This window comes from Mandrillus leucophaeus, unplaced genomic scaffold (assembly GCF_000951045.1).
Source record: "Mandrillus leucophaeus isolate KB7577 unplaced genomic scaffold, Mleu.le_1.0 Scaffold325, whole genome shotgun sequence".
In the NCBI taxonomy this organism is placed as follows: Eukaryota; Metazoa; Chordata; class Mammalia; order Primates; family Cercopithecidae; genus Mandrillus; species Mandrillus leucophaeus.
Genome location: NW_012103421.1, coordinates 701,663 through 719,911, shown reverse-complemented (window position 1 = coordinate 719,911; position 18,249 = coordinate 701,663). Strand labels below are relative to the sequence as shown.

Below are 18,249 nucleotides of genomic sequence, written 5' to 3'. Positions count from 1 at the left end.
ATATCTGAGGGAAAAAATGATTTCCCATCTAGAATTCTATACCTAGTCAAACTCTCAGGTATGAGAGTAGAATAAAGACATTTCCAAACATGCACAGTCAAAAATTTTATCTACCACATGCCTTTTCTCAGAAAGTTACTTGAGGACGTGCTCTAGCAAAATGAGAGGAAAAACCAAGAAAGAGAAACACAATTCAAGAACCAGGGAGATTCCAACACCAAAAACAAAAGGCCAAGAGAATTTTCAACATGATGCATGAAAGAAGTTCTAGCATTACAGCTGCTCAGCATGCCCACAGTGCAAACAGTCCTGCTAGGACTACAGGAAGAAATCCCAGGAGAAAAAAAAATAATGAAGGTAATAGATTGCCAGTATTCTCAACAGGATGAAAGAAGTTTTACAATTCTTACAGAAAGTTCAAGAACGAATTAGTGACAGATGCAGCAAAAAACAAGCAAAACCTAAGGCCATTTGTAACCCAAGGGAAAACAAAAAGATGTAATCATAACAGACCACAGGACACGGCTAAAAACAGTGATTACATAGTGACATAAAGAGTTACATAATGTTTGTGTAAAATGCAAACAGTAAGTACTTATTTAGCCTAGAATTCTGATTTAACTGTATTGCAAAGATAAGGGAGTGGGGAGGGTAGGGGCATGAGAACAAAATCTTGATCACTCCTCTTCTATGTTAGGCAGTCACTAGATAATGTCTAAAGTGACAAAATTGCAAGGAACAGCAACGTAAATGTGTAGTTTGGAAATGCCAAGGTAAAGCCAAGAGGTAGTCAATAGGGTCGAAGGACCGCCTCTGGGAACAGAAATTGGAGATAGAAGATCTAGCGTCCAGGGAAGGCTGTTTAAAGATGGGAGGGCTTCATGGGTTTTCTCACTGAAGATAAGAAAATTTAAGAAGGCAGTGATGTGCCAGAGAATAGGGAATGAGAATAGGGAATTCTGCTGATACCCTGGTGGGGAGGGGGAGAGGAAGAGGATGAGGAGAAAGGAGGAGGGAGGAAAGAGAAAGAGAGAGAAAGAAGAGATTGGCCAAGGAGCTCTGAGAGGAGAAGGTGAGGACATGCCACCCTGGCTGGGAACAGCAGGTGTGTGGTGAAGGGGAAAGACCAGCGGACCCTTTACACCATGGGCACAGGCTCAGGACTGGCTGGGCGCTACACAGGAGCCCTCTGACTAGCTGGGGCTGGGGCTCTGCAGAATGAGGCCAGTGAGAAAAGAGGACTCACTGGTGGTTGCCGCCTCCCCACCTTTAGCAAGGGTTGACAGAGGGATCTGGGCTCTTCCCTGGGCAGGCCTCCCAGAGCTGTGACCTGAATGATACCTTAGATGGTCTCCAAGGGACTGGGATCTAAGTCCCTGTTAAGTCCCCTGTTAAAGGACCTAGGTCCTCCCAACGGCCTGCAAACCACACCCAGTCTAGTCAGCATGTGTCCCCACACCCCAGCCCCAGTGTCCCAAGAACCTCTTCCTCCAGCCCCGGGAGCAGGAAGGGCGGGCTGGGAGCTGCAGGATGGGGCCTGAATCTCTCATCAACTCACAGGGTCAGCCCGGGCCAGGCAGGCTGGGGGCCAGCCCAGGGCCTCCTTCCTGGGTGGAGACCTTCCCACCCTTCCACTCACCTTCCGAGCATTGTGGGCCTTCCCAGGAACCCCCACATCTCTGTGGCCCTCAGACCTCTGGCCTCCCAAGGGCACCCCATGTGTGTGCCCTCCAGCACCCTGGCCACAGAGCCACACACCTGGGCCTTCCCCTCTCCCCATCATCAGGTAACCCAGCAAAGGCTGGCCTAGCCCTCTCTAGACCTCAGCTTTCCTGTCAGGAAAATGCAGGGTTAGGAGCTGACCAGGGATTCTTTGGGACTGCAAGGGTACCCTTGGGAGACCCCATGCAGGTCTTGTCAAGGCAGGACAGGGAAGTGGTGATGATGAGAGGCAACTGGCCTGGGTGCTAGCCCCACCCCAGCACCCATCCAATGGCCCCCCTGAGGGAAGCTGCCCGTGCTCTCTGTGCCCCATTTCCTGGCCTCTGGCATGCAGAGGGCAGCCCTGCCTGCTTCCCAGTATGGCTGTGAATGGGATGTTCTCAGAATGACAGGTGCTCTGTGACCATCAGCAGCTGCTACAGGGACAGCCATCGGGTGCAAGGCAGGACGTGCCTGAGGAGGCACCTCAGCAGACGTGATGGGTGCCCATGCCCACAGTTGGGCCATGAGAATAAGTGTGTGGCCCGGCCCGCCCTACACCATCAGGGGGTGCTTGGACCAGTGGCGGCTGGAAATAACCCATGAACAGAGGAGATGACGGGTGAACGCCTTGTAGGCCTGGAACACTGTGGGGCTGTCCAAGGTGCTTCTCCCTCCAGGAAGCCCTCCCTGACTGTGGAGACACAAGTGGCTCTCCGGGTCTCTGGGTCCCTCTGGTACTCTCCACCCTGAACAGCCACCCTTAGGCCCAGATCTATTCCTGATCCTTCTGTAGACTTCAGTCTGTTTCCTCTTGATGTCCTGGATGACCACAACCACAGTGTCCCCTCCACTCCTCTCTCCCCTCCTTCCTTCCACATTGCCCCTCCTCCCCTTTCCCCTTACCCACCACTGCTCCCCTCCGTCCTCGAGCACCCTTCTCCCCACTGCCCTCCCCTCCTCTCCCGGCTACCCTCCTCTGCCCCTCTCCGTTGCCCCCTCCTCCCTCCCCAACCAGAGCCCTGGAAGGCCAGGTACAGCGAGGAAGTGACCACTCCATGACCCCCAGTGATTTCACTTCTCTGAGTCTCATGAGTCTCACCAGGGCCCGTGGGATATGCCTGACTCAGCCCCTGGCACATGGTCTTGTAGTGGCCTGAGCTGGAGAAGCCCCTGGTAGGAAACTGGAAAGGAGGCCCGGCCCATGTACTAGGAGCCTCTGCTCCAGTGGGGTGGCCTGAGGCCCAGGCAGACGTCCACCTCCAGGCAGCCCTGCAGGTAGACAGCTGGGCCTGAAGTTTAGGACCTGGGACAACTGCCTAGACCACCCCCAGCTTTCCTGACAAGTGATAGCGTCATTGTCCCCAGGACACACACCAGCTCAGCCCCCACCCTGCCCTCTCCCAAGACCCCCAAGGGAAGGCCTGGCCCCTCGGGCACAGTGGGGGTTGCCTGGCATCTTAGCAGATGGGCAGCGTTAGAGAGTCCTTGGACCTGGCCCTGCGAATGGAGGTACCAGAGGGCTGAACTAGATGAGGGACTTGAAGGCCCAGATGCCTGTGTAGGGCCTGGCAGAGTGGAGGCTTCTGGACTGGGAGACTAGGACAGGGTGCCTGTGTCCCCTCCTGGGAGTGGGGCCCTCCGAGCTCCGACTGCACAGGGTCATGGGGAGTGAGAGGAACCAGGATGCCCACAAGCTGCTCACTCAGATGGGCTCTGCGACTCCACAACTCACCGTCCCTTGCTGCAAGATTGGGGAGATGGGACGCAGTCCTTGCCCATGCCCAGGGCCTTGGCAGGGTCAGGAGAGCCAGTGCAGGCAAAGCACCGACAGCCCCGCTGCCTGGGGCACCACAATCGCAGCAGGAAGCCCTCCTCGGGTCTGCCCGCCTCCCCAGAGCATGTTCCCTCTGTAGCTCCCGGTAGGGCCTGTGTGGAGAAGGTTGCTGATGGCATCACTGAGCGACCCAGCCATGGGGTGAAAGGCAAGGCTGCAGCTGATGCTCCCCAAGGCAGGAGGAGACCATGATCTGGCTGTGGCTGCCGCAGGTCACAGCTGTAGTGAGCGGGGAAGGTGGCTGCCGCCGCCGTGGTCCACAGGGCCTAGCCAGGGCTCCGTGGGGCAGAAGACATGCTCAGCTCAGGGGGCTTCACTCCGTTTTCCCACTTTGACCTGGTCCCTCCCCTCTCCCCCAGAGTGACCTGGACACTAGCCTCCTCCCAGTGGGAGACAGACATGGGCAATGCAGCTGCTGTTCCCTGCTCAGGGCAGGCTGGTGCCCAGCGACTGCCCACCAGACCAGGGGACAAGAGGTTGGCAGCATCGTCCACAGCTATCCCACAGCTAGGAGGCTGTGGGTGTGGGAGAACATGCTGGGCAGGGGTACCTATGTGCCTCTGAAGCCTGGGCAATTAGCAGAGGCCCTGTGGAAGCCCCTGCACACAAGGGGCCCATGCAGCAGGGCAGAGGACATAGCCCCTTCTTGCTTCCCTGAGGGACGGGAGGCCTATGGACTTTTGGAGACAACGGCAGAGTAGAGGGGCAAGAGCAGCCAAGCCGGGCCAGTGCCCTGGAGCCCAGTCCTCCCCACACCTGCCCACATGCCCCACCCCTCTCCAAGCTTCTCCTTAAGTAGGAACCCAGAGCCCCTTGGGACCTCTGTGAAGACTGCATAGATGTGGGGGGTCTCAGCCTTAGGGTGGGCACCTGGGTGCAGCCGTCAGGCCCCAAGTCGACCCCAGGCACGTGGACCTGGGAGCCCGCCTCAAGGGCAGGAGTCACTGAGCACCCCCGCTGCTGCCCTACCAGCAACCGTGTCACTGGGAGGGGAGAGGCTGGGTTCCTGGGGTGGGCAGGCTTCCCCCCTTCACTCCGTCTGCAGTCCCTGTCTTGCAGAAGCAAAATGGAGGTTCAGAGAGGTGACAAAACACCAAGTCCCATGTTTGTACCTGGCTGTGACTGTGCCATCCACTGGGCCCAGCAGCAGGAACTGGGGCGCATGCCCCGAGGTGGGACCAAGACAGTGGTGGGGAAGGTGGGCCAGGCAGCTGGCGGAAGGCCAGAGTGTCCAGCGCCAGCGCCAGGGGCCATTCTGACAGGCTGAGGAGCGGAGGGGAGCAGGGCTTGCCAAATATGTCCAGATGGGGCTGGAGTGCTCGGGGCCTGGCCAGGAGCCCCAGCAAATTCCTGACCGCCCCCCCTGCTCCCCAATGTCCTCACCCCCTTCCCAGACTGTCAGCAGGGGCTGGGGGGCAGCAGCACCCCACTTAGCCACAAGGAGTACAGCCAGGGGCTGGCTCCCAGGAGGACATGGGCAGAGGCTTGGGTCCCCCCACACACACACCGTTGTGTTCGTACAGGATGGGCTTAGCGCCTGCTGTGCCTGGCATGGCTGTGTGCACGCTGGGGTGGTGGCATGGTGTGGCACATGGCATGGCTGGGGCTGGGGCTGGGTTGTGTCGCATGTGGAGTGGCAAGGTGCATGGCATGGCGTGTGGCATGGTAGTATGCCCCTCGGGCCATGTGTCCAGGGGGGGCAGATCATGGAGGGCGCCCAGGTGCAGTGCTGGGGCTGAGCATGCACTGGCTGGGGAAGGTGGGCAAAGCCCAGGCAGAGCAGGAGGAAGTCCCTTGTTCTCCGGAGCTGGAGAGCCAGAAAGAGCCCTGCAGCCTGGGCCTCATCCTCACACCTCACCCTCGAGGCCTCCAGGCACAGTGTCCACTGCCAGCCTCTGGTCCTGCCTCTGAGGGCCTGTCTCCAAGGTCTTCTGGGGGCCGCTCCAGCTCCCCCAACACAGAGAGCACCAGAGCTGGGCCCACCTGTGAGGTACTGAGTTCCCCATCTCAGAGACTGTGCGAGTAGAGGCAGGGAGGCGCTTGATGTCAGATGGAGAAAGGACAGGGGAAGGGTGTGGGGGTCAGGGCCCTGCCAGGTGAAGGAACGAGCTTGGAAGGGTATCCTTACGTCTCTGAGTTGGGGAGATGCCCCCAAACCCCATCTGGGCCTCAAATGCTAGGCAGGGACAGACTGGGCCCAGAAGTGGGAAGGATAATTTGGCTGCCCCAGAAACGCAGGTTCCGGGGCAAGAATCCAGCCCTGGCTGGTTGAAGTCCATCCCAAGTCTCCCTCTCCACGAGGCTCCTGCAGATGCCAGGAATGGGGCTGGATTCCAGATTCCAAGCCTGGCCGCCCAGCCCCCATCTGGGACCCCAGCCCAGAGCCCCCAGGCCTGGCCTCCAACCTGGCCCCAGCCTCAGGGGAGCTGAATTCAGGGAATCCTGTCCTAGGAGCGGGAGCCAGAAGCGGGGGAGGGAGGGAGGGCGGCCCTGTCCTGGGTGCAGGCCCAGGGGCTGGGGGCTGCCCGCCCGTCTGGGTCAGCTGCAGCTGCAAACCGGCCCTGGCTGAGTCATGGGGCCTCTGTCTCCGGGCCTGGCCTGAGGTGGGAATAGCAGTGAGGATGGACATCCAGGCACCCGGAGGGTGGGCAGGGCTCCCTGGGGCTGGGGTGGCCAGTGGCACTCGGCTGTTGCCCCCCTGCACCCCAGCCCTTTGGCCCCCAAGTCGCTGCCACCTCCCTGGGGTTCTGCTCCCATATTCCTCACACCCAGCACAGAACCCAGCATGTCTCCTGTGGACACCTGCATATAAACCCCAACTCACACGTGTGTGCACACACACACACACACACACATGCATATGTGCAGGCCAAGCCCCTCGGCCTACCATCAGAGCTATAGACATTTCTGGCCTCTGGTGACAATTCTTCATGCAGCTCATCCTGCAAGTTTTTATTGAGCACCTACTGTGTGCTAGGCACTGGTACAGCAAGGGCAGAAGCCCCACCCCCAAGGAGCTGACCCCCTGCCATGGCAGAGACAGAAAACAAAGATAGCACCAGAGCGATGAGGGCCTGAGAGGAAAGTGGAGCAGGAGCCTGTGGCGTGCTGGGGCAGGGGCGTCTTTAGAAAGGGTGCTGGGAGGACCCTGGAAAGGGACATAAGTAATTACTTACAGGAGGGAAGGGGTGGCCTGGGGCTCGCGGAGGAACAGCCTTCCTCATGGAGGCAGTGGAGCAGAGGGCTCAGCCTGCAGTGTCCGGGAGCGACGGGAAGTCTTGTGGGGCTGTTGGGAGACAGCAAGACCTGGGTCAGCAGAGCACGGCATGGGGTAAGCAGACGACAGGGCAGTGACAGGGTGATCGGGCCTGGGGGATCAGGGACAGGTGGGAGTCGACGTCGTAGGAGGTAGGGCAAAGGCCACGGGAAAGGGACAGAGCTGCTCCCAAGGAGGGACCACCATGGGGTGCCCCATGGCATGGCGGGGGTGGGGGTCAGGACCTTTAGCAGGAGGTAAAGACAAGACCAAGAGGCAGAGGGTGGAAGAGTTGAAAGCAGCCAACTGTCACAAAGGCATTTCTGAGGGAAAGGGACAGGACCAGTGGCTCAAATCTTTAGAAATGAGGGGATGGGTCGGGTAGCGCACCCCAGATTCAAGGCGGGTGGCTTGGGGAAAGCAGGGAGACGAGTCTGGAAACTGTGCTGAGCAGGAACCCCCACACCCACAGAGCAGGTGCAGGGAGGCCCATCTGTCCATCTGTCTGTGGGGAGGCATGGTGACATTTCAGCCAGGAGGCAGAAGCTTTCACCCAGGAGGTGGAGGGTGAGGCCAGACTGCACTCCGAGGGGAGGAGGTGGGAGAGCATGGCCTGGCTGCCACCACCAAGCTCCCCAGAAGAGGGGCTCCCTCCCCCCAAACACCAGCACATGTAGGCACAAAGACTTGGCCTGTGGAGCCCTCAGCCTCCACGCCCACCAGCAGGGACGGGGTGGTGATGTCAGCAATCCCCACAGAAAGGAGGGCTGCACAGCCGTCCCAGGAGCAAACTGTCCACGTGATTCTACATGCAGCCTCCACAAGCGTGTCGCATGGAAACAAGCAGTGGAGAGCCACATGGTGTCACATCACGCCTCGCCTCACTCATGCTAAGCGTTGCTGACCAGGCAGAATCAGGCACGAGCTGCATAGTAAAGTTGCTGGAAGGAGAAACATCAGATCCCTAAGCTGGTTACCTGGTAGGCAGGGGCCCTAGAGGGAAATGGGGCAGGTGAGACAGGGATGTGCCTTGAAATGTCTTTATTTGGCGGGAGAATGTCTTCATAGAGTACTTATGTCATGAAAAACCTGTACACAGAGTAGTTTTGAAGCAAACGTGTGAAGCGTTCACAGAAAGGGTTCAGGAGGACGAGCACCCCAGCAGCAGAGAGCCCGCGGGCTGGGGGCACGGGGCATGGCGGCCCTCTCCTGGGGATGGGCAAGGTGGGGCACGTGGGGCTGAGGAAGAGGCTCACGTAGTGTGCATGTTTGGGAGCACCCTGGGCAGTGTCTCGAGTGTGCAGAAAGAGGACACAGGCTTGAGCCAGCAGGGACAGCCAAGAACGCCCTGGGAGAGGCCTGGGTGGAGAGAACACAGCAGGCTGTGGGCGTGGCCGATGCTGGGGGACAGAGGTGGCCAGAGGCCTCTCAGTGCTGCCCAGGGAGCTGGGGACCAGGGGCCTCATCCTTCCCCTAAGCCCCTCCCTTCAGGCCCAGGGAGTGCCCTGGGGCCCAGGAGAGCCTGGCCTGCACTCACAGTCTCCGTTCCCAGACACGCCCCGGCCTGAGCCCCCAGGCTGCACTGTGCCACAGAACAGACTCACCAGCCCCTCCCTGCTCGAAAGGTGACCAGGGCCCAGGTCTCCCAGCGAGCAAGAGGCCATTGAACTGTGCAGTGCCCTGCCCTCGGGGAGATGGCCTCTAAGAAGCAAACACCACCAGCAGGGACCGGGCAGACAGAGGTGGGGGATGGAAAGCAGGGGAAGTGACCACAGCCAAACCAGGAGGGGGAAGGGAGGGGGCCTCACCAAGGAGACCCTCACCTGGGGCCTGGAGAATGAGAAGGGCCTGGAGGCTAAGGAGAGGGGTGGGTGCTCCAGGAGGCAGGGCCAGCCCATGTGAGGGTCCTGAAGTAGGAACCAGAGGAAACTGGCTCTGGGGCAAGAAAGGCAGTGTCCAGGGGACCACAGGGGCCCAAGGCAAGGGACCCTTAGCCGAGGCTGGCACCAAGTCTGTATCTCGAGAACAGCGGGGAAGCCTCAAGGGTCCTCACCTAGCGAGTGGACGTTGTGTGGGAGATCAGCAGGTGCTTTCTCTGTCTGCAGGAAGGAGAAGGGGTCACGGGCCTCAGAGGCCTTCATCTTAGAGAAAAATGGTGGCAACAGACAGAGGGAGCCAGCCCAGAAATGTTCCGGCCCACGTTCAGGAATATTTGGGGTATATCTGCTGCATGCCAAGGGCAGTTTCAGGAAGGGAATCTACTTCTGAGAAGCAAACACCACCAGTAGGGACTGGGCAGGCAGAGGTGGGGGACGGAAGGAAGCCAGACTGATCTCACATGGCTCACATCCACTGGTGAGGTGGGGGGACAGGTGCACAACTATCCCCATGCCGGTCAGGCTCCTGGAGGAGTGTGAAACAGCATTCGGAAAGAAGGAAGCAGGCTTGGGGCTGGGGGCCGGGGACCGGGGCACTGGGAAGCAGGCTGCAGAGTGAGGCCAGGGATGGGGGCTGGGCCAGACCACAGGGTTGGGAGTGGACTCTGGCATTCATCCAGAGCCACTGAGGGTTAGCGCCTACGACAGGGGTCTGACTTCCAGTGGAATGGGGCCACCCTGCTGGGCTGGGAAAGGGAGGCTAGATGAAGTATCGAAGGTCTGCTTGTGGTTTTCTGGGGACAGCGGCATTGCTGGGGTCCTAGGGGCTGGTGCACTCAGGAGTTCCAGATGGCCCAGGAAGTGGCTGAGGGCCCAGGGTAGGGGAGGATGTGGGGGCAGCAAGGCTGGTGTGGGCAGACCTGGAGCAATGACGTGGGAGTGGCCAGGCAGCCCTGGCTTCCCCTGCCTACCTGCCCCCGTGGCTGGGCTGGGGTTTGGCTGAGGCAGCAGAGTGCTCGCTGGCTCCCTGAACAAAGTGTTCTGCCTGGTGTCCCCTGGCCTCTGGGCCTCCGTGGGCTCGCCAGAGGGGGCAGCTCAGGAGGCAGCGGCAGAGAATCAAATGCAGGTGGGGCCTGTGCCTGCCGCCAGCACAAACACGGCTCCTGGGCCTCCAGCCTGCCCTGCATTCCAGCCCGCCTGGCCCCCAAACAGCGGCCGGTGGGACCAGCCCCACCTAGGTGGGCAGGTGGGCAGCTGACCCAGGCTCTTGGACAGAGCCGCCCCCACCTGGCGTCTGCCAGGAGGACGTTCCTGAGGCCAAGCTAGGGATGGGCCAGCCCTTGGGGAGGCTCGAGACCCCATCCCAGCCTGGGGCTTCCCCACCCCCTCCCACCTGCCTGGCAGTGAGGCAGCTCCCTGGCATCTGGGTGCACCTGGGCCCCCCTGCCCAGGCCCCTTCCAAGGGAGGAGGGCAAAGGGGCTCCAGTGCTACCCAGGGAGTGATGTGCCACGTGGGCCTCCCTGGCTCTGCCACTGACTCCCTCCAAGACCTCTGTCCCCACCCTGAAGTTGACATGAATGTCCGCACGGCGCAGCCTCTGCAGGGCTGTGAGATTGTGGACGTGACAGGTCTGGCTCTGGCATAAATGTCAGCCCCAACCCAGATGCAGAGAGGGAGGGAGGTGGCTAAATGTCCAGGAGCATGGGGCCATGTGGCACCGGCTCGTGTCAGCAGACACAGCACACGTAGACCCCTGAGGGCTATGACGAGGTGAGGGCTGAGCCGAGGGAGAATCTAGGAAGGCGTCCAGGCCGAGAGGAAGAGAGGGGAGGCTCTGGTGGCTGGAGCCAGCTGGGGGAGGGGAGGCATCAGGGGCTGGAATCCCTCAGCCTCCACAGCCATGGTCCGGACTTTGTTGTTTGCTCCCAGTACAAAGAAGAGGCCTTCTCCGGGTTCTTAGCAGAGGAGCGCGCCCTCTCCGACCAGGGGGAAAAGAGGGGAGGTTATGAGGTCACCTGGGACAGGGCGGGTTCCAGCTCCCCTCGCCACTCCCCGACTGGACAGCAGAATGAGCCTGTTGTCTTTCACCTCCAGACAGCAGGGCCCTCGCCCCCGGTATCAAAGCATGTACAAGAGCGATCACTAGGGCAGTTCTGCATAGACACCAAAGTACATGAGGACGTGCAGGAACTTTGTGCCGTCGACCCTTGAACAACGCGGGGTTGGGGCACCGACCCCCAAACTGCCCCGTCAGAAACCCATGTATAACTTTTGACTCCCCAGAAATTTCACTAACAGCTTCCTGTGGACTGGAGGCCCTACCAATAATATAAACAATCAATTAACACATATTTTGTATGCTTCATGTATTCCAATAAAGTCAGCTAGAGAAAAATGTTATTAAGACAACCATAAGGAAGAGAAAAGATATTCATTCAGCGTAAGCAGATCATTGTAAAAGTCTTCATCCTCGTCATCTTCATGTTGAGTTAGCTGGGGGGGCAGGGAGGGGTGGCTCTTACTGTCTGGGATGATGGAGGAGGAAGAAAATCCGCGTAGAAGTGGACCCGCACGGTTCAAACTTGTGTTGTTCAGGGTCAGTGATATACAAAAAGAACATTCGAATCCAGTGGGGAAAAGGTAGATCATGCTGTAAGTGGTGGGGTATCAACAGGATAACCCGCCAAAGTTAAGTCTGTAGGTCAGAATCAATCCCATGCGATTCAAAGATTTAAGGGTAAAACACAAATCAAAAAAGTATTAGGAAAAAAGATTTTGGTGTTGGAATGGAGGAGGCCCTTCCAAGCATGCACAGGATGAGAAGGCATAAACGAAAAGGTGGATGGCTTTGACCACGTGAAAAAGTGAAACCATAAGTAAGACCTCTGTGTGGCAAAACAAAAAAATAATAAATGCCATAAACCCATACACGAGACAAATAGCACACTAGGGAAAAGCATGTGTGATGTGTACTTGACATCTTTCTTAACATACAGAGTCCTTACAAATCAATGAACGTGAAAAGGCCCAGTTCCAGCCTCAGCTTCTCTGCCCGGCACCCACCCTGGAAGGGAGTGGGCTTGAGGGGCTTCTGCCCCCTCACTCCATCCTTGGGGCCCCAGGAAATTGGCCAGGGCCTCACTTACTAATTCAACAAACATTTGTGCAGCGCTAACTCTACCCTCCATGTGTTTACTGGGCACCTTCTAGGCTCCAGGCTCTGGAAGACTGTCTGGGGTTAAGACGGTGACTGCCCGGCCTAGAGCTGGGCCTCCAGCTGGTGGCAAAACACCAAGCAAGGAGATCGATAAACGAGGACATTTCAGGGAGTGGTGAAGGCTTCGAGGAACACAGGGAGAGACGAGATGAGGAGGCCACCCAGGATTTTGAGCTAAGGTTATACAAAGCAACAGAGGACGGTGTTCCAGGCAGAGGGAACAGTGGGTGCAAAGGCCCCAGGGCCCAATTGAGATGGACGTGCTAAGTGCTGGAGAGGGGCCAGTGGAGGAGACACCCCTGGGGGCACTGCAGAGGGAGACTGGATTTTACTCCCAATCCAGTGGGAATTCTGCAGGAGGATTTGGCCCAGGCTGGGAGGGGAGGCTCAGCCTGGCTGTTGCCTGGAGCAAGTTGGGGACAGGTTGGGGGCATAGCCACATGGCGAGGTGGTTATGACGGCTCAGGCAGAAGATTCCGCAAGCCTGGGCAAGGGGCGTGGGGGGCAGGCTCAGAGCACATGCTCCAGATCAGAGAGCCGCAGACACCAGGCACACACCAGGGACCCTGGGCAGTTGGTTGTGCCCTGTGGATACAGGATTCGGGCCGGCTTGGGAGGCATCTGAGCTCCTGCTGGGACACACTGAGCTGCGGGGCTGGTGGCCTGCATGCCTTGGAGCCCCTGGAGAGAGCAAATAGCTGACGGAGACATCCTAACCCAGGTCCCAGGAAGGGAACCAGAGTCATGTGGTGATGATCCCGAGGCATGCCCCACAGCGGTCAGCCAGGGACATGGCGCCCCTGAGACCCTTGGGGGGCCAAGCATGCGTCGGTGGGCAGAGGCTGGCAAAAGTGGATGTCAGCAGCAGCGGGAAGGGTCTTTCACCATCCTGGCCCTCTCTCAGAGGGAGGCAACCCCACTCCTGGGGGGTGGTCAGTGAGGGCCGGCCAGGCAGCAGCAGACCCAGGAAGGGTGTTGGGGTGGTGCTGACCAGGCCTCCGCCACGTGATTGTGCTGTGCCGAGGACCCGCTGAGGATATAACTGACCGTGAACAGTGTGGGTCCCCAGCCGCAGCAGAGCTTCCTCTGGCTGCTCGGCAGACAACAGTGAGACATCAGGGACAGCAGCAAGGATGACGCTTTGGTCTGCAGCCTCTGAGGGGCCACACTCACCTCAGTGCCTGCCAATTCAGCCCCACCACAGGCGCCAGTCCCGAGCCTGAGCACAGGGGCTGCCGCGACACTCGACTCTCTGGGCCAAGACTCACACCCAGCCTGGACACTGCCCAGGTGGAGGGCTCTGGGGGACAGGTGGAGCAGCTGGTATGTGTGTGACCATGGGTCCCAGACTCAGTGCCATCTGTCTCCCCATTAGGAGAGGACACCTGGTACCTGCCCAAGCACCCGTGCCATGGGACTTGCTGCTTGCTCTCCATGCAGCTTTGTCCCAGCAGCACCCCCAACTCCTGTGATGGTTTGCAGGGGGTTCTCACCTCTGTAGCACACACAAGGCCTGGGAGTGCAGGCAGGTGCACTCCAACCCTTGGGCAACTCAGAGAACAACCTAATGGAAAGTGAAGGGAATTGTGCAAGATCACAGGCAGGGTGGTTCCTGAGTTCTTGCACAGTGTCCCACACTCTCATACAGCCACAGGTGCGTATGAGGTACACATGTGCCGGCTCACCTAGCATGCCTCCCATGTGCACAGCAGTGCTCCTTTGGCCTCAGGTCACAGGCACACATCTGCGATTGTATGTGCACTCAAGGAATCCCTAACGATCGTGGTCATTGGGTGGCTCGCCATGCACTGAGCACCACGCTCTGTCCCTGGTGTCTTCATGCCTCAGTCCGCTTGATCCCCGCAGCATCCTCCTGGGGAAGGTGCTACAGCTGCCACGTTTTATAGGCAGGGAAACTGAGGTTCAGAGAAGCAAAAGTGACTTGCCCAAGGTCACCCAGCCAGGAAGTGGCAGAGGCAGTCTGACCCCAGACCCGCTACGGCACACACACGCCTGCCTGCACACTCCCGTGAGGAGGTGCCGTGTCCCAGCCAGCCTGCGTGCCCAGGGCCCTGCAGCGGTGTGGCAGGTTCTGAGGCCGTCTCCCACTGGCCACAGCACAGCAAGCTCCAGCAGCGCAGCTGCCCAAGGGCCTGGCAGTAAAACCTCAGCAGTGAGAAACACGGGCAACTTTTGTCCAAGAACTGAAGCACTAAAGCAAAGTCAAACACAATCACGTCGTGCCCTGCCATGAACTGTGACCTTACCACGTGCTGTGACCTATTGCCGCTTGTGCCCGGCTCCACACGGGAGCCGGGGCTGGCATCCGATTGCTCGGAGCCTAGTATTAAGCGTTCTAGGTACCGCCTTGAGAGTGGCTTACTAACTATTGGTTCCTCAGGGCAGACAGGAGGAAGGCCAAGGTGACCTTTGCCCTGTGACCCCACAGAGGGCCCCAGGGAGACCCTGCCTGGTCTTGACACTGCCCAACGAGGATGCTAGAGGGAGCAGTGACTTTGCTGCCTCCTGGGGAGCTGCAGCCCTGGCAGAGCACAGGACCCCCACCCTGGGAGCAGCAGGTGTGCCCGGCCTCTCCCGCCTGTCCCTGTCCAGTCTGGCACCCATGAGGCCAGGGCCTTTGGCGGTCCTAGGCAGGGATCAAGGCCGGGCAGGTTCTGCAAAACTTTCCCTTGAAAGACTCTTTTTCAAGATTTTCTTTTGAAAACAAATTCATAACCACATCAAACAGGAATCCCCGTTGCCTTGGGTTTGATCGCCGGCCGCCCGGGGCTCTCTAACTAGCTGTTATTCTAATTGCTTTTTTCTCTTCCGAGGGCTGCATAGGTCTCTTATGGTTATTAATTTGGTGAGTGCAGGCTGGGCACAAAGCAGCTTTTGTCTGCCTTGCCTTTTAATCACTATCAAATTGCAAGTAATGGCGGGGGCCGAGATCCCCAAAATTGATCTGTCCCAGCAGTTCTTGGGGAACCGGCCCCAGTGCCTGGAGCATGCACTGCCTTCAGCTCCCCGATGGCACCTGCCCGGATGCATCCCCCTGTGGGTGGGGTATGGCCTCAGCCATGTGAGGTGCTTCTCAGGCTCCTCCATCGCCACCAAAACCAAACATGCCAGCAAGATGAAGGCACCCTGCCTGCAGAGTGGTGGGGTGGGAGCCTTCAGGGACGCAGGCTGACAAGTGCTTGAGTCAGAGCTAAGTCTCTGGGGCTGCAGAGGAGCCACCTGTAGCCCAGGCCTGGGCCCTTCCCACAAAAGGGGCAGCATCAGGATGCATCAGACTGTGGACCTGCCCTGGGCATCCAGCCCACATCCTGGCCCACCCCTGGGACCTCTGTCACTAGCAGCTGGGATGATGAGAGCATGTCTCTGGGGCCAAAGACCCCAGCCAGTCCCTCAAAGCCCCACTTGGCACAGGCAGCAGTTGAGGTGAGCTTGGGATCAGCCAGAGCCAGGCATGGGCTGATGCTGGCCCGGGCAGCTTCCGGGAGCCCTTCAGTGTCAGTCAGAGACAAGCTCGGCCCTGTGGCTGCCTCCCTACCCCAAAGGTGGCTGAGTGCCTCTCTACACAGTGCCGAGGCTCCCTGCCGGGAGGAGCTGTCACCAAGATGGCTCAGGACTGAGCGCTAGCACCAGCCACACCCTCAGCCTGCACACCCTGCCTGTGGCCCTGACACCCACTGTCTCCTTCTGTCCCAAGAATCCCCTATGAAGGCCTCCACGCCCATTAGCACATGTGGGACTTGGACAGATGTTCAAGTGCCGTAAAGTGAAAATTTATGAAACCACAAATGTTCATCTGTGATGTATTTGGTGCTTTAATTAATGCCAAACCAATTGATACCCAAGCGGGGGCCTGCACAGTTAGTGACAGTAAGCCATGCAGAGCAAGCCTCGTCCAACGCTACCAGCATGCAGGACTCAGGGAGCCGAGGTGGGTCCTAGGACACAAACCTGGGCTTTGCCCTCAAAGACCTAGGCTGGCTGCACCTTTGATCTGCTATGCTCTCGTAGGTCTCTGGGCCTCAGTTTCCTCATGTGCACCCTGAAGGCTGAGCAACCTCCTGTGCCTCCCGCCAGGCACGAGCAGGTCGTGGGACTGAGAGGGCTGGTCCTGCCGGCAGCAGGAGACACAGGGGTCAGGGTGTGGGTGAACAAGAACAAGACCTCAGGCCGGTCCCCCTCCCAGAGGCCCCGCCCCATCCTGCCTTCCGCTGTCGCCAGCTCCCTGCCTGACGCTGTGTCCTCCCCCGTGGCAGCTCCACGGTCTCAAGATGGAGCCTTGGGGTGGGAGCTGTGGGGACAGGATGGGAGACATAGCACTCTCAGCCGGTGACCCTGACCCTCTTTTCCTGGGCCTCAGTGTCTACATCCGTGGGATGGGGTGTGGACCTCTGTGGCTGGTCCCCAAGTGGCTTTGCAGAGCCCTGAAGTGCTGGCAGGTCCTTGGGTGTGAGGGGCCCCGGTGGATGGCCTTGGGCCCCTGCCCCTGGCAAACCACAGAAGCCCTGCACCCCGTTCCTCCACAGTCCAGACTTCACATCAGGTTTATCTGGGAAAAATAAAAGATGGGGCTCCCTCTGGCCTGGACCGTCAGACCTTGGACGTACACCTGCCCTTGTGCTCAGGACAGGTGGGTGTCAGACTCACCCCATACCTGCAAGGCAGAACCACAGGGGAGCCGGGGAGCCTCCACAGTGCAGCCCCCACCACCCAGGACTGGGAGTGGGTCCCCTGGACTCCTGCTCTGGGCAGGGCACAGTCCCACCTCCCACGTGGAGGTTGCCCAGCTAGCCCTCTAGACAGGTCGGCTAGCCCTCTAGACAGACGCTCGACCCCACTCAGGCAGGCGCCCCCCTCTCATCTCAGCCTCTCACAGCACCCTGTTGGCCACCTCTTCCTTACCATGCTCAGCCTCCATGGTAGGTGCTGTGGGTGACGACCATAGCACCCAGCCTTTGAAGCTGGCCTGGGCCCACCTGGACTCTGGCAAACTGCTTGCTCCCTCTCTGGCCATCTCGGGGCTTGTGCCCACGTCACCCAGCAGCATCTTCCCTGGGGTGGTCTCACCCGCACAGAACCCAGCCCTGGCCCACACCTTGCCCCAAGCCTATCCAGTTGGATCAGCAGTGGGGCCGGGCGCATGAGGGACAAGGCCGGCCCGGAGCAGCTAGGGTGCAGACACCTCAAGTGCACGGCCAGGTGGACCAGGCCAGCTCCCGCCTGCTGCCTGTCCTTAGGGCCAGTGGCTGTCATTGTTGTGGCTGAGTCATCTTGGTGCCTTTCTCTGGAGCCACATGTTTCCCTGAAGCAGCTCTGCTGTTCAGCCCTTGTCCGGTGCTAATCTGGTTGCCCCTCCCGCACCACTTCTAGGTCTTTCCAGGCTTCCAGGTACTCACGGTGGGGAAGGGCCTACTTCATTCTCCACAGAGTACGCTGAGGGGCTCTCCTGCAAGAACACCGCAGGCTGAAGGACCACCCCTGTCTCCTGTGGCCACCAACAGAGCTGTACGCCCTCCCCAAACCCTCCCTCATGCTGGGGCCCCCAGGTCCACCCTCCTAGGGAGAGGGATCCCCAACCTGGACTCCCTCACCTGCCTTAGTCTGCCCTTGGGGTTGGCCCTGCTCTACCCAGCACCTGCTCTGAGGGTGCCGGCCTGCCGGCCAGGGCCTTCCAGTCTCCCCATCAAGGCTGGAGGGCCACTTCCCACCCAGGGCTGGGCTGCAGCCTCATTCCCCAGCGGTGCTGTCCTTCCAAGGAGCTCTCAGACCACCTGGCTTCTCTGCTGACTCTGCAGCCCTGCGAGGCCTCTGAGCACCTACTCTCTGCGCCGGGTGCATCTCGGGTTCTGTCCTGCCTTGACCTCCCTGCCAGCTTTGCAGGGCAGCCACCCTGGCACATAGCTCACTGCAGAACCAGCCCCTGAGAAGGTGGAGGCCACATGGCTAGCCAGAGGGCATGCTCTGGGGCACTGCTTTGACCACAGAATGTGGGTGCAGATGGTGTCTGGGAAAATGGTGCTGTCCCTGCCAGATTAAAGAAAGGGCATGGTGGTTCCTGGGGGATGACAAAAACCCCACCCCTACCCCATTGCAGAAAGCATCGCAGAGGCACAAGCCCCCTGTGCCCCTGTAAGCCCCTCCTGGTGGTGGCCCAGCAGGGGCATCCCCTGCACACCCAGGCAAGGTCCAAGGCCTCTGCCTCCTCAACCACTCCAGGCCCTGCCCATGAGCCAGCCTTGCTGAACTCTGCCCTCTGTCCAGTTCTCCTCCAACGGAGTAGACACAGCCCCCAGCCTTTCTTGACCCTTAACCCAAAGGTCCCCAAGCCTGGCCCCAAGAAGC

At 59.4% G+C, this 18,249-nt stretch overlaps 1 protein-coding gene across 2 annotated transcripts in view; it reads left to right on the top strand.

Annotated features, from left to right (window-relative positions):
* Positions 1 to 18,249, top strand: part of KCNQ1 (potassium channel, voltage gated KQT-like subfamily Q, member 1) — a 405,403-nt gene that overhangs the window by 385,520 nt on the left and 1,634 nt on the right. The window lies entirely within an intron of this gene.